The sequence below is a fragment of the Numida meleagris genome, chromosome 10 (assembly GCF_002078875.1).
Source record: "Numida meleagris isolate 19003 breed g44 Domestic line chromosome 10, NumMel1.0, whole genome shotgun sequence".
NCBI lineage: Eukaryota > Metazoa > Chordata > Aves > Galliformes > Numididae > Numida > Numida meleagris.
Window position 1 is genome coordinate 12,629,443 of NC_034418.1, and position 14,395 is coordinate 12,643,837.

The following is a 14,395-nucleotide window of genomic DNA, read 5'->3' on the forward strand; positions in this document are numbered from 1 at the left end:
TGTGATGTTCCCCAGCTTCTACTGACGAATAGCCTTCTGCTGAGTTTAACGTCAGTGCAACTGACTAATTAATAATAGATCACCGTTCAGATGTATGATCTGCCTCGTTTCTTACTAACACTTTTTAAGTGAACCAATCTAAAATTTCCTGCTTGCTTCAAAATCCTGATCTTTTTTTTTTGGTTTTAAATTAATAATTTGCATGTCTCTGCACTCTGGTGCACCTGAGTAGAATGGAACAGTGTGGAAAAATAGTCCAAATGGGGATAGTAGTCTCAAGAGATGAGAAAATGACTCTGACTTGCTTTTTATACCAAAAACATGCTTTGGACAAGCATTTGAAATGCATTTGAAATAAGCCTTCAAAAATTTTAGAATCATCCTTGCATCATGAAAGGCCTTTCCTGCATCACATCAATGAGATGAAATGAAGATGAAGGTTGCTCTATTTAAAATTATTTCTTTTTCACATTAGTTTGAATTTGTCTTTTATTCACTCTGAAGCAATCTCAGCGGAGATCATGTGGCAAAGGCTTCCATTCCTATGCTCAGAAGTTTTACACTTCAATGACACACTTGTACTTCTAGATATAAGCAGATAGAGATAAGTAGTGATTTGAGCATGCCCTGAATCCAGAATGTGCTGCCCACAAGCTAGAGAATAAATATACTTATTATGGGTTAGTCATTCCTGTTCCTGAGGGAATGGAGAATAGAGAAGGAAAGACTTCTAAACAACAGCAACATTCAGCTTAGCCTTGCAGTGCATGCAGTATGAATGTGATGTATCCTTGGCTAGTTCTGCCCTGCTGAGCATCTGCTCTGAAGCTGGCTGGCATAAACAGCAAGGAGCTATTCTACTGACTGAGCTGCTTTGACACATGGAGTTCCTGGACAAATGACCATTATTACTTCTTCTCAGCTGATTTGCAAGGAGGTAATACAGGGTGCCTTACCTGAGGAGAAAACAGTTTAAAGGGTGTGTCTTGTAAAAGGAAATAACACATTCTCTGTAAAACTGCAAGAAAGTTTGCATTTAAATCCTTGAAATACGTGTGTGACAACTTTGCTAGTCTTCTGTTTTATTATAACGTGTCAGGCTGATAACTAACCTAGAGAGAGCAGATGCAACAGCCTCTGTCTGGGCACATGAAATTTCACAATCTTTCCAGATTCCTAACCATTTCTTACATAAACATGAATCTTCAGTAATATCAATGAAGTGAATTTGTGATCCAAAGCCAGCTGAAGCCAATGAAAAGAAAGCTGACATCAGTGAGCTTGCCTACTATCCTGCTTCTCAATTTACACAGTGTAATCATGCCCCTACATGGACATTGATCCCTGGAAACATCTGTGTAATAAATGCTATCCTTGATAGCAATTTTGCTTTCATCATATTTCTTTTTTCATTTGTCCCACATAATAAAAGGTCCTAGGTACTACTCCTGAGTGTTTTAAGGAAAAACAGAAGGCCTGGAGAGAATGTCTGCAAATGACTTCTTCTTTGCTTTTTTGTGATGATTATAGATAAAAGGATAGGAGTAGCTCCTTGAAGAGTTAGTCTTTAAAAGTATGACATTTCCCCATACATTTATGTGTTATTTGTTTACCTAAATATTTCCTTCTCCCTGTTCTCTGTGTTTTGGAAATAACAGAAGTTATCAATCACTGTGAACTGTGCTGATGTTTCCATGGCAGTTTTGTAATTCGGTCTGTTCACCAGGGGCTCCCATTAGTCCAATAAAATCATTTGTACAATTCTTTGAGACAAAGTATTACACAGTGTTGCTAGCCTACAAATACAAGTCACATTATTCAAGCCACAGACACTTATTTTCTTATTGGTAAAAACACTCAAGGTCTTTTTGTGCTTTTTTAGGTTTCTCAGTATTCAAGTCTGATCTATAAATGCAGGCTCTGATCTAACAACATACTCCCCAGCAGAGAACAAGCAGTTAACAGTTCCTACTCTAAAAAGTGCTAACAGCTGGACAGCTTTTGCTCCCAAATGACCACGGCCATTATTATTTAACTAGTAGACACATTTCATGAAGAAGAAAGAGAAGAACAGCTCTGCAAAGAGATCACATCGTTTGCATAATTATGCTGTAAATCAGCATCTAAAAATGAGCGTTATAAGCCAAAGCAGCACCTACAACAGGTAGGAAAGGGATCACTAAGATAAGGTCAGCCTATCCAAAGAATCCTCTATGTACTGTCAATGTGCTATCAAATCTGAGATGTGACCCTTGTCTTGGTCTGACTTGTCCTTACACAAGGAAATTCTATTCATCCAGTTCTGACACACGGAAGAATTTTCTATTGTATTTCTGTTCATATGCTCCTATCTTCAAGTACTGCCATATGAAACTGCTGAAGTGCAATGTTTTCTAGGAAGGAGGTGATATGACTAAGATGCAGGAGATTCTTCAAATACGCATTGGACTAAATTAGTGAGTTTGTTTCCATTTTGGAGTCTGAAGGGAAACTCTGGTGACTTGAAATTTCATATACATTTTTACTACTGGAGAAAATTATAAGGCCTATATGTAGCACTTATCTACTGTCTAATTCTTTCTCAGTGTACCTTGCTTTCTCTCATATCTATTATAACACAATAACTTGCAGATTATTCTGGGTTCTCCAATAACACTGAATGATTAATTCCTGTCATGCAAAGATTTCAATTGCTCTTTACTGAAGATATTCATGAATTGTTTGCAGACAATTCTTCATTTAATCAGAAATTTCTGCCATAAACATAATGCACAGAAATGTGTTTTCCTCGATGATATGAACACACTGTGTGTTGTTTTCTGTAGCAGTATAAATGTAGCACTATATTAATAACTCCAAACAGATATGCAGAGACATAATGAAGTGGTACATACACGCTATGTTCAAAATGGCAAAGGAATGGGAATCACTGGCAATGTTTCACTAAAAATCACAAGTTTCAGAAACTTGTTTAAAGTTCAAGGTTTTTAGTCTTTTGATACAAAACGCATAACTTTTTAGAAGTCAAATGCCATTGAGAAAGAAGTGACAAATTTTACTTTTTTGTCTAAAACCTCTGTGTTTGCCTGTGGTACCTTCACTTCTCGTACTTTACTCCTCTCCAGATGTAAGTCCACAAAACATTCCTGTTTCCTGTTTCTAGAGCAGTGAAAGTGTGAAATGAGACAAATTGAAAAAATCCATTTTACAGCAGCTTTATTATGAGAAATTCAAATTTCATTCTAGTTGGTCTTCTCATCTCCTTGTGATCTGCTCTTTTATTAAGGAGAGGGAAAAAGTAGAGAAACACTACTTTACCTCTTGTATCAGCAAAGTAACTGTATAGAAAGGCTGAACGTACTAAGTGGTATGTCAAGTAGTAAGATTTGGACAATGAGGACTGTTCCCATTAGCTTTAGCTTTGTTGTGTTTAGCATGACATCCTTGCACTGATGCTGACTGTTGCCAGATTTGATTACTTTTGAACTTGAAATTCAAGACTATAACTAGATCTTTTCTGAAAACTGTTGTAATCTTAACTCTTTTTTCTGTCAATCAGTCTTTGCTTTACCTTTCAAACAATTAATATGATCTCTTGACTTCTAAGAAAAAATGTGAATAAGGGAAAATATAATGAAGAATCTCAAGAAGAAATCTGAGCTGTGACTGTGCTCAGAGATAACCAATGCCAAGTAGAATAAAAATACGGTCATTGTTTTTAATTTTTTTTTAATTCAGAGGAAAAAGATGTTCAACCCACATCATTGCCATGGAGACCTTGAATTCCTGAATACCCTGTTGCTGAACCTTTAGAGATGTAAATGGGACATGTAGCACACAGCTCTTATTAAGTTCGGAATATGCATAAATATAAAAATGAGGTATCATCTACCTACATGCAGCCTGTAATTTTCTTCAGATTTTTTTTTTAGTATTACTTCTAATTTTAGTCTTTTTGTTAGTGTATGTTAATTTGCTGTGAACTAAAAGGCATGGATTGCCCACTTAAAACACTTTGAATTTTCACATGTATACCCAAAAGATGGAATAACGAACACAGTTATCCTGTTTAAAAACAGTATACTGTTTTCATGTATTCTTTTGTTTGTTTGCTTTAATATACCATTCAATGTGGTTGTTTCTTCCTACAGTCCATTTGTGAGCCACGTGTTCATCAGCCCATTGCCTTAGTCTGAGCTAAAAGATCTTTCTCAAGGAAAAACTACTAGCATAGTTCTACCAGTAAAGTACATCTACATATACGTATAGATATACATATTTAATTTCTCATCACATCATGTTTAAATATAGTTAGATGAAATGAAAATTATATCCTTAAGCAAACAATGGGGGATTCTGCTATCATGGCCTTTAGGGTCAATCATCTCATTATCAGTCAGTTTTTACAACTGGATGTTATTTATAGGAGAGGAATTTACAAGCTGTTAAACTAAACAACAAATTAAATTGTCCATGAGCCCTCATCACCTGATATAGAAACTCCCCTGGGTAACAAGCTGCTGCTTTTTCAATGGAAAGTTTTGGAAAAATTTAATATATTTTATTTTTTGCCAGTCTAACCTTTATAGTGAACAGTCCCTTATTTATTATGACGAAAAACTGTGCCATCAGTGTAAACAGCTCCAGATGCACAATGAAAATTCAGCAGTCACAATCCACAAGCCTCATTTTAATGAATGCTCACAGGCATCTCTCTCTTCTGCTAATTGTTTTCAATCAAATTTAAAATACCACAAATAGAAAGTAACTCAGTAGTGCATTTACAGTCTCCATTAACGAATAGTTTTTATTAAATATATTTAAGAAGCAATAATCTGAGGAGATAGCTTTAGGAAAGGATTTCATCTTTGCTTTTTGAAAATAGTAGTACTGCTTGAAATAACCTGTCAGTCCAAGCAAGATGTTGATAAAACAAATGAATACATTGTGACATCATATGTGCTATGTTCTTAAAAGCAGATAGACCAGATTCCTAACATGCCTAATGATGCTGTTTTGCAGTGACTTAAGTGTACAAGCACTTGAGCTACCATCACAGGGATTGTTCATTTTACACACTTTGCTGTGATACTTCTGCTTTAATTTTTTCAGATATTTCATTTGTAAGAACTAGACTTCTCATACTAATTCTATTGTTTTCATTTTATTCAAATTATGTACTACATTAATAAGTCTAAGTCACTGCTCCATTGTGTTCCAGCTTCCCTCACTTTTGTACTTTCAACTTATTACTATCGTCTTTATGAAAAAAACAATCTAATCCTAATATTTTATTTTTCCTTTAGAAACACTTGTATCATAATGACTCCAAATAAAATCATATTTTTTTACTCACTGTTCTTTGTGCTTGTTCTGACCTCTTTATATTGCATAAGCATAAGCAGAGAAATAGAAGGCTGCCTGCATGAATTCCAAGTTCCTTATAGTCAACTGTTTGTGGAAAAGATAGCCAGAGTAAGGTGCTTACTCAAGACAAACAAAAAAACCCACAGGCTTTCCAGTTTTAATATTTCATCTGTATTATTAGACACTTAAGGAGGAAGAACTTTTGTTCAGTCAATTTTCATAGGAACAAAATGTAATTTATGAGATCTTTTTTAAATTATTTGTGTCATACTCCAATCAAGTCAGCAAACCTCAGAGACCTTAACTTGTATAGGACCTTAATCAATGTCAGACTAATTTCACACCTCTAATGAAAGTCAGTAATTTTTGAGAAGTCTGGTGATCCTGTAAATTGGAACATTACCAACATCCAGACTACACACTAAACTTATGCTTAAATTCATGACAAGTGCACCAAAAATGTCCCTCAGGACATAAAATGTCCCACAGAAATATTCTAATTCATCACACAGTATGAATATAAACCCACTCACTTGCAGGGAGAACTTTATGTCTGGTGAGGGTACTGGTTCTACAAGGCTGTGACAGAGTTCAAAAGGAGGAAAGGAAGCCCATCAACTCTGAGAAAAGCCTTGGATTCCTTAGATTGTACCATCTTACATATTATCACACAGGTATGTCTGCCTGCACAGTATACACTCAATGTGGGGGAAGAAAGCAGGGAGAAATAACAGAAGCTTCTGTAGATCTTGGTTAAGGCACCAGCTGTTTGGGATTTATTTGGGGTTGGTTGCTTGGTTTTGTTAGGTAAGCAAAATATACTGCTTTGCCTTGAGTTGCAGCATGCAAAATCAAGTTCTGACAGGAAATACTTGCTCCAGCATTACTGGGAAAAAATGTAATTCTTCACATCTTTAACTTGACAGAAATGCCTTACAAGCTCATGTAAGATGAAACAGATAAGCACATTGGTAGCTTGTAGTGGACTGTCAAACAAACAAACAAATAAAACCAACCAAAAAAACCTTTTTATGTTCTCAGTTATGTGAAGGTCTGGCTGCAGTGACTGTTTGGCAGTCACCAGAATGGATATTGCTGTCTTTTAATCCCAATTTGATAACCAGTATTTCCTCTTTAAAATATTACACCGATTAAGGAGTTGTCTAATAAGGTGGTTTGACTTCAAATTGTGTTTGACAGTATGTATAAAGCCACCCTGTACACATTCCACAGCACTATCTAGGGTGAAAAATTTTAAGTGCAGGTTGAAGCTCATGCAATGCCATTTTCTAGACAATTCCAGCTTTAGATCATGCTTTCTACAGTACCCATTTGTTAACAGACAAGATAAATGCTTGTCTCTATCTGCAACTTAACTTACAGATAAGTCACATTAATGAAGACAGAAGACTTACCAAAATATAAATACCAAAAATAAAACCACATTCAAAGAAGTTTCACAAAGTTGATTACAAGAACTAATAGACACGTAAATAGTCATTGGCTCATGAACTGTGGGGGCTTACTGCTGTGCTTCCATGAAAAGGTAAACCTGTGCAGAGATTAGAAAGAAGTCAAGGAGGATACAAAGTTTTCATAGTAAGAAGGGTGTGGTCTGTACCTTTCTGATGCCTTCTAATATTTAGCACAGACTACACAATCACACAAATTAGAAAGTTCCTAATCGTGTTCAGGACAGTTTCTCAAGTAATGGATAGGCTCAAACATTGTTATAAAAGGGAAAACTTGGGAGTAACACAGGGCCTCTAGTACCTACAGCAGCAAAGAAAATCACCATTTTACCAATGGTTGAACACTACCTGTGGATGGCTGCTGATAATCTTCACCTTGGCAGAAAGTTTTAAAAAAGAGCTGCGTTCTGTACCATGGGATATAATTCTGGTTAGCTCTCAGATGAATTAAATGAAACAAGCTGTTGGTTAGAATTCTCTTCTTTTTTTCCATTATATGTCAGAAGAGCATTTTTTAAATTCTGCAGTGAGAGTCCACATCAAAGAAGGCACTATATTTAATGACAGTTTTGAAAGGTTGGAAACCAACTCAGGAGAAAACAGCAAAATATGAATCACACATTTAAACCAGTGAAAAGGTTTGGGAACGATTTCCTCTCCATTCTTTTGTACACAGTACTAAGCTGCAGAAATTAAACTGTCTGAAGGAAAGACTTCTGCTAGATACTGGGCATAAGGTACTGACAACATTGCTTGGTCCCGGGTGATTAATTCATGTCACTCACAATCACTGAATGACATCTAGTTTTTACTTCTGTTATGACTGTAGAGCCAATGGTATTATGAGCTGGTATATATTTTGTTGCATGCGTCATCAGCAGAATTGCAGCTGGGTCTCACTGTAGAACTTTTATTAGAAAGATGATGTATGAAGCAGAAGGAACACAGCTTGACTTTCAGAGCCCAGACTGAGTTTGCTGCTCTAGCAGTTGGAGAAGTGGCAGAAAGGCTTTTGACATGCAAATGTTGTATCATTTTTGTACAAAAACAAATGATGGATGATAAATACCATATCTCATTATATATACTTTACACTTTGCAGACAGAACCACACTTTGATATGCAGAACCAAGAGAAAAGGAGTCAAAGGGGGGGCTATGATAGGGACATAACTGTCTACAAATAATTGAGCAGCAAGAATCCCTGTTGTGTTATTGGCAGAGGCTGAAAATGGCATAATAAGGAGCAATAGCGTGAAATTACTGCATAAAAGGAAATATTTAAATCAGACATTAGGAAAAAAAAAGTGCTTAACAATGAGAAAAATTGGGCAATGGAAGTACATATTTGTAGAGATATTTAAAACATCACTGTGAAGTGTTCTCAAGTTTGATTTCACCTGGCAGGTAGTTATAAAAATGGTGGTTTCGTTACTCATTTGATCTGTTTGTTTGGTCACATTTATTGATCTTTAGTGAGAAAAAAAATTGTTTTTATATCATGTTGTTCTCCTATGGGCACTGGCAAGTAACAAAATGAGGAGAATAAGGTAAAGTTTACTGAGGTTCAGTTATAATAAAGATAACTGGTGCTCTTTAGAGGAAGATGACAGTGTCTTTTGGGTTCCCAAAAGAAGATCTTGATTTCAGTACTAATGTTGAAGTGATAGAAGCATGTCACACTACTTAAAATGCAAATTTAAATGTATGGTTATTCTAAGCAGAAAAGTAACTTTAAAGTGTGCAGCAGTCATACTGAGATTTGTGTAAGAACATAAGAGAATCAAGGTCTATTGGGAGAAATAATAGCTTTAATTAAACTGCTGAGTCTCTTATTATAATGTAGCATTTTAGTAGCTTTTAGGTCTCAGCCTTCTTTCACAGGTCAAAATAAAAAATGGAATCATTTCCAAAGTTTGGAGGAGTATGTAAGAGAAGAAAAAAAATGTAAAAGTTAACAGTAGTTCATCTCTGTAAGGTGAAACAATGTCTCTATTCAGACAGTATCTTCTGAGCGATGAACTGCAATAGAGAGAATTTTTTTTATGAAAGTATCCTGAGGACAGGGAAACAGCTTAGTTATACTGCTAAGATTTCATATGAGTAAGTAGAGGACTTTTTTTTATAGTTTCAGTGCTGTTTTTGTTTTTTAAGTCTTTCGCTACTGTAGAAACTGTTTATTTCACATTTTGGGAGTGTAAGGGCAAATTAAGGACAGATGGCATATTCTCTTAATGTTGGCCATAGCACAGAAGCCATCCTTAGGGCCTTCTACTGGGAAATGTGGGAAACAAGTCCTTATACCAAGCGTATTTTGCAAAGAACTTCACATATGTTGTAGAAAGTGTGGTAGCAGAAGGGAAACAATTTTGTTTCCTGGTTATTTGCTAGAAACAGTATTTTTGTATGAAGTGGGAAGATATCTTTTAGAATTGGGCAAGTCAGTCTTATGCTCATTAGTGAGGCTAAAGTAGCGTTACGTTGAAATTTCCCAGCAAGCGTTCTCTAATTTCTTCTTTATTTCTTGCACTTATTTAATTCTTCTGTAACGAAGTTTCCTGCATATTTTTTGGAAATGCAGAGTATTTTAGAACTTGGAGTCTGCTGAGACTCCTCTCTATCCCTAATTTGTGCTAGATTCTATTATGAACAGTCAATACTCAAAGCTTACTTAGGAACCACAAGAAATCCATTATACGTGATAGGCTACAACCTTTAACATTGTAGTATATTGTATGCGTTTAGCTTATCCCTTTATAATTTAGCTTAGTTTATTTTAGGTTAGATCAATACTACCTACTGGATTTCATATTGTTTCCAAGACATTGACTACCACTGTAGCTAAGAATAAGGCCACTCAATTACAGTGTAGGAAGGCTACTCCAAAAGTAATGCCTCCTATTTTATTATGTCGGTCCATGGCATCCAAGGCAACGATGGAGGAATGCTAGCAGAAGTTGAACCTTCCCAAATATTCCCATAAATTTTGTTGCCTTGTGACAGATGGCAGTAGAGGGGCAGTCCAACAAAATGGCATCTGACATGAAAGTAAGAAAAGGTGTGGAATTCAATACGTCCGTGCAGAAAAAAATTGTACCCACTGACATTCATCAATGGTTGATGAATGTTAATTGAGGCCAAACAGCAGATATTAGCACACTGAGGTGGTGGGTGGTGCATTTCAGCAGTTGTTATTGCAACTTGATGAGTCTTTATAGAATGTATTACTCTCCAGAAAAGGGATCTAGCAGACAGTATGGAAAACTCAGGCTGTGTCCTGAGATTCACACAGGTGGGTTTTCTTTTGTCATCTCAAGCATTATTATAAGTAATAAAGAGTCAGTTTGCTGAATTAGGCCCCTGGTGGCTCCTCTGTAACCTACTGTACAACTATAACTGATTGCAACCTAGCAGACTATTTCAATGAGGTACTGGCAGTAACACCTTTTAGTCAACTCTAGATTATTTTGACTCTGCAGGAGTAATAGGAATAAATTTTTGTCATTAACTAGATATGACTGCATACATATATAGATCAGAGTTGCTGAGAAAGAAGGTGCCATTTTATCTTGTCACTTTCCAGAGCAGAGCAATACTTTAAATAAGACCTGACAGAACGCTGCTCTTTCTGGTGTCTGAATGGACAACTTGATACATTACTGTGTAACATCACCATTTGTTTGCAGTTCTTCAGCCAACTTCCCGTCCAGCTGGCTTGCATCCAAGCCATTTTGAATTGCTTTTGAAAGATTGTGTAAGACACTCTGTCCAATGGTTTATTACCATAGAGATCTTCAGACAGATCATTCTTTTAGAAGCTTTTTTTTTTTTTTTTTCCTGTATTTCTATATGGGGCAGCAGCCCTGAAGCCAATTTAAACAACCTTTGGAGGACATCTTTCAAAATATACTCTTACAGCAGATGGGCTGCAGCCCATCTCCTTCTCATATCTCTTGTCTTCTCCCTCTCTTACACCTTCTGGAAATATTAGTTTACTTATTTATTAAAGTACTGTTTTAAATTAAAATTAAAAGTAATGGAGACAAAGATATATGTATTCTCTTCTTAAACTCACCCAGTTTCTGGATGACAGTGTGAGCTGGTGTGTAGGCTTTGGGGGTTCAGGCCTCAATTCTGCTTCCCTGCAAGGGGCCCTTTGCCAAATCTCTTTTCTCATTGTGCTCCGGTCCCCTCCCTGAAATATGAATTAAAAAAACTGACCTTTGTAAATTACTTTGAGATCTGTGATAAAAAGAATGCACTGAAATTATAATCTTTTTTTTTTTTTTTAATTTGGTAACGTCTGATTTTTTTTTCTTAATTTTATTTTATTTTTGAGGAGAAAGTAGTGCTGAAGTTTTGTGTTTGTTTGTTTCTTTTTGGGACCCTTAGAGACATTCCCCCTGTGCATGACACACTGAAAGGTGCCTGGCAAGACTGTTCTTCTGAGGCTATTCTTTCTGTAGAGTTTAACTAATATTAAAAAAATAATATGATAAAAGGTCTTGTTTTTGTATTAGAAAGCATCTTCATTCCTTTTTCCGGTAAAGATCATCAGAAAAGCTGCTAGTGCAAATGGAGCAAATTTTGGTGTTTTTTAATGCTTCAGTGGGTAATTTTTCAGTAAGATGACAATGTTTCTTGCAATGCTGAGAAAAGAAATAATAAATTAGATAATTTTTAGCTCTCTCTCCATCTAAAAATGTAATGTCGTAACTCTTCCATTTCCATGTTTTCTACTTCCCGTTATTTCTAAAAGAATGAGTCAGAGAAATGGAAACATAGCTGCTGTGAATAATTTAAAAGTGGTCTGAGAATAGCTAACCATTACTTCTGGTGATGCTGCTTGCGATGGTTACACAATGATAAGATTATCAAAAGAATTGTGGCAGACAGAAAAATGGAAGAGATGCATTAAGTCATGCAGTCATTTTTGCTATTGTATGATTATGCCTTACATTAGTTTTACTAATGGCTTGTCTGGCTACGTCTGAAAAGTTGGAGAAAATGGATTTCCAGTATTTCTCCAAAACTATCTCTATACCTTCTGCATCCAGTGAAAGATTCTTTAAAAAAATTCATCATACTACTTCTAAAGACTGCTGCTGCCAAAGACACTCCAGGTCAACAGAGATAGTGATCACTCCTTTCCCCTTCATACAAGCAATGAAGAAACATACTTCGCATTTGTTGCATAACAAAAATGCATGACAATACTCATGGAGGATTCCACAGCATTTCATAAAAATTAGCGAACTTACTCAATACATTCCTTGATATTTTTTCTCTCTCATCTATTGTCCTTGCTCTGTCCTTCATACCATTACAAGTAAATGGAATACACAGGCCAGAGATTAGAGTTGTTGCCCAGCCAAAATATTTTTCTCTGAAAATAGGATGACACTATCCTCGACCCAAATACTCTCTCACTAGCAAAAGGATAGGATAAATTTATTTTTCTGCATCCTCAGTAACCATCAATATATTGTGTAGCCCTGATTCTGTAAATGTTTGATACTGAGGTTAAAGATGGGAAAGAATATAATTTATTCCTTCATACTTGCTTTTGAAGGCTAAGAACATAAAAAGCAACTAATTTATTCTAATTTTGTTTCTTATTTCACTGTTTGGTGAAAAAGAAATTTTCCCTTTGCCATGGACTAGAATGTGCTGAGGAACTGTAAGATCAAATTTGACCAGGGTGGAAGGATACCATTTTCCAGATTGCAATTTCAGAACATAACTGCCGTCTCAAAACCAAGCTTTTCTGTTGGCTTTTCTCCTGTTAACACTGTTTTCATAAAAGATTTTAATCCTTAACTCAGACAGAGAAAAGGTCTGGAATTATAGATATAAATGGCTCAGGGATACATGAAAGCAGTGGATGATTTTTCCTCTGTTGCCTGCCAAAACAGAACAGTGGATATTTCCCATTTGGCATTACTTTAATTAGCTGATTCCATTGTAACGACACAATTACCTATCTATTAGTATTGCTTAAGCTCTGTTAATTTTTTGAAAAAGTCTACCTGTGAAACAGAGCCCCTTCTTACAGCTCTACAGTGAGCCATTTTCTGGCTCAGAACCAGGCAACCACCAGCATATAAATATGAAATGATAGAGCAAAGTGAGCTCCCAGGAGCTGCATGATTGCAGAACAGTGGAAATCAGACTTCATATTTGCCTGACAGCTGACTCAAGAAGAAGTGGGAGAAGCTGACCAACTCAGGTCCCCTGAGAACTGAGCGGAAGCCAGGAAGCAGCCTGACCATCTCCTCATCCTTGAGCTGCACATTGCCTCATCAAGACCTGCATTAGAAAAAAAATCTCTCTTGCACCTATATGTTTGACAAAAATCATATGTTTTGTTTGAGGTTTGAAATTTCTCTACTTCCATAAATTCCAAGTTTCCAGCCAAAGCAGTACCTTATCTTTTATCAACGGTGTTGCAGTTCCAGTAAAAAAAGCAGTTTGGCAGCTGCTCTGCCACTTTCTTTCTGCAGTCTATTGAGCTTATATCTAATAAGCAAATATAAAACTCAGACCAATACCTTGGAAATCCTTCTAAGCTTCACCTGAAGGCCAAGCAGTTATATTCATCTCAAATGATCTGTGCTTTAAGCCTAACTACTGCAGATTTTTCTCTAGCTTCTCTATTTATCCTTCTACCACCCTTTTTTTTCCTCGAAGACTCAAGGAACAGTTCTGTCTTTAAGGAAACTGGTCATTTATCATTGTTCCTAGCTCCTTCTACAGGATAAAATCAGTTTCAGGGAAAAAAAAACAAAAAAACAGCCACCTATCATTAAAGGTTTTTGATGTTGTTCTCTGTCAGAAGCTACTTCAATTTTGTTCCATCTTTGGTAAATTTCACTTATGGAACTTAATAGGTTTCCAGGTTGGACGTTTCTCTGAATTTGGGGAAGAGAAGAGCAGGAGGTGAGGCGGGACAAAGGGTTTGCCAGGCAGCTACTGAAGCAGCTCTTGCTTCTCCCTGTGCTGAAGGACTCAAGGCAATCTTTTTCTTTGAAAGTAGAGCCTCTCTTACACACATTTACGCAGTGTTTTCTCCTTTCTTGTCTAGAGGATATCAATGGATGAATCTTAATACTTCCATGAATTTTCCCAAGTTGAAAACTGTTTGTCTCCAACATGCCACAGGGATGAGGCAAAGGAAAAAAAGCAGAACTGATTCATGTCACCTGCACTCAGCATTTGCACAGCTTTCCCAACTAATAGGATGATGGGCTGAGAGAAAGCGACTAAGCAATCGCTCCATGCTATGCTTTGGTTTGCTTGCAGATGCATCACCACGTAGCATACATCCCAAGCGCTCTCCTCCAACCCTTAAATACCAACACCATTTTCCACTGGCTGCCACACCTTCAGGAATCTACTGAGAGAAGGAACAGTTCTCAGCCTCTCACCAACATCTGGGCGGGAACAGCCCGTGCTGAGGGGAGTTGGAATGCACCAATCAGAAAAAGTCACTTCCCCCAGCCTGAACGGGATTGGCTGAACACGGTGGGCAGCACGCGAATGTAAGAAGCTCTGAGT

The 14,395-nt window shown here is 36.6% G+C and overlaps 1 long non-coding RNA gene across 1 annotated transcript; it reads right to left on the reverse strand.

Moving 5' to 3' along the window:
- Positions 6,121-14,382, reverse strand: LOC110404439. Its single transcript, XR_002442256.1, has 3 exons — positions 14,041-14,382; positions 10,914-11,033; positions 6,121-8,860 (listed from the first exon to the last, which is right to left on the reverse strand). It is a non-coding gene; the product is annotated as an uncharacterized LOC110404439 (long non-coding RNA).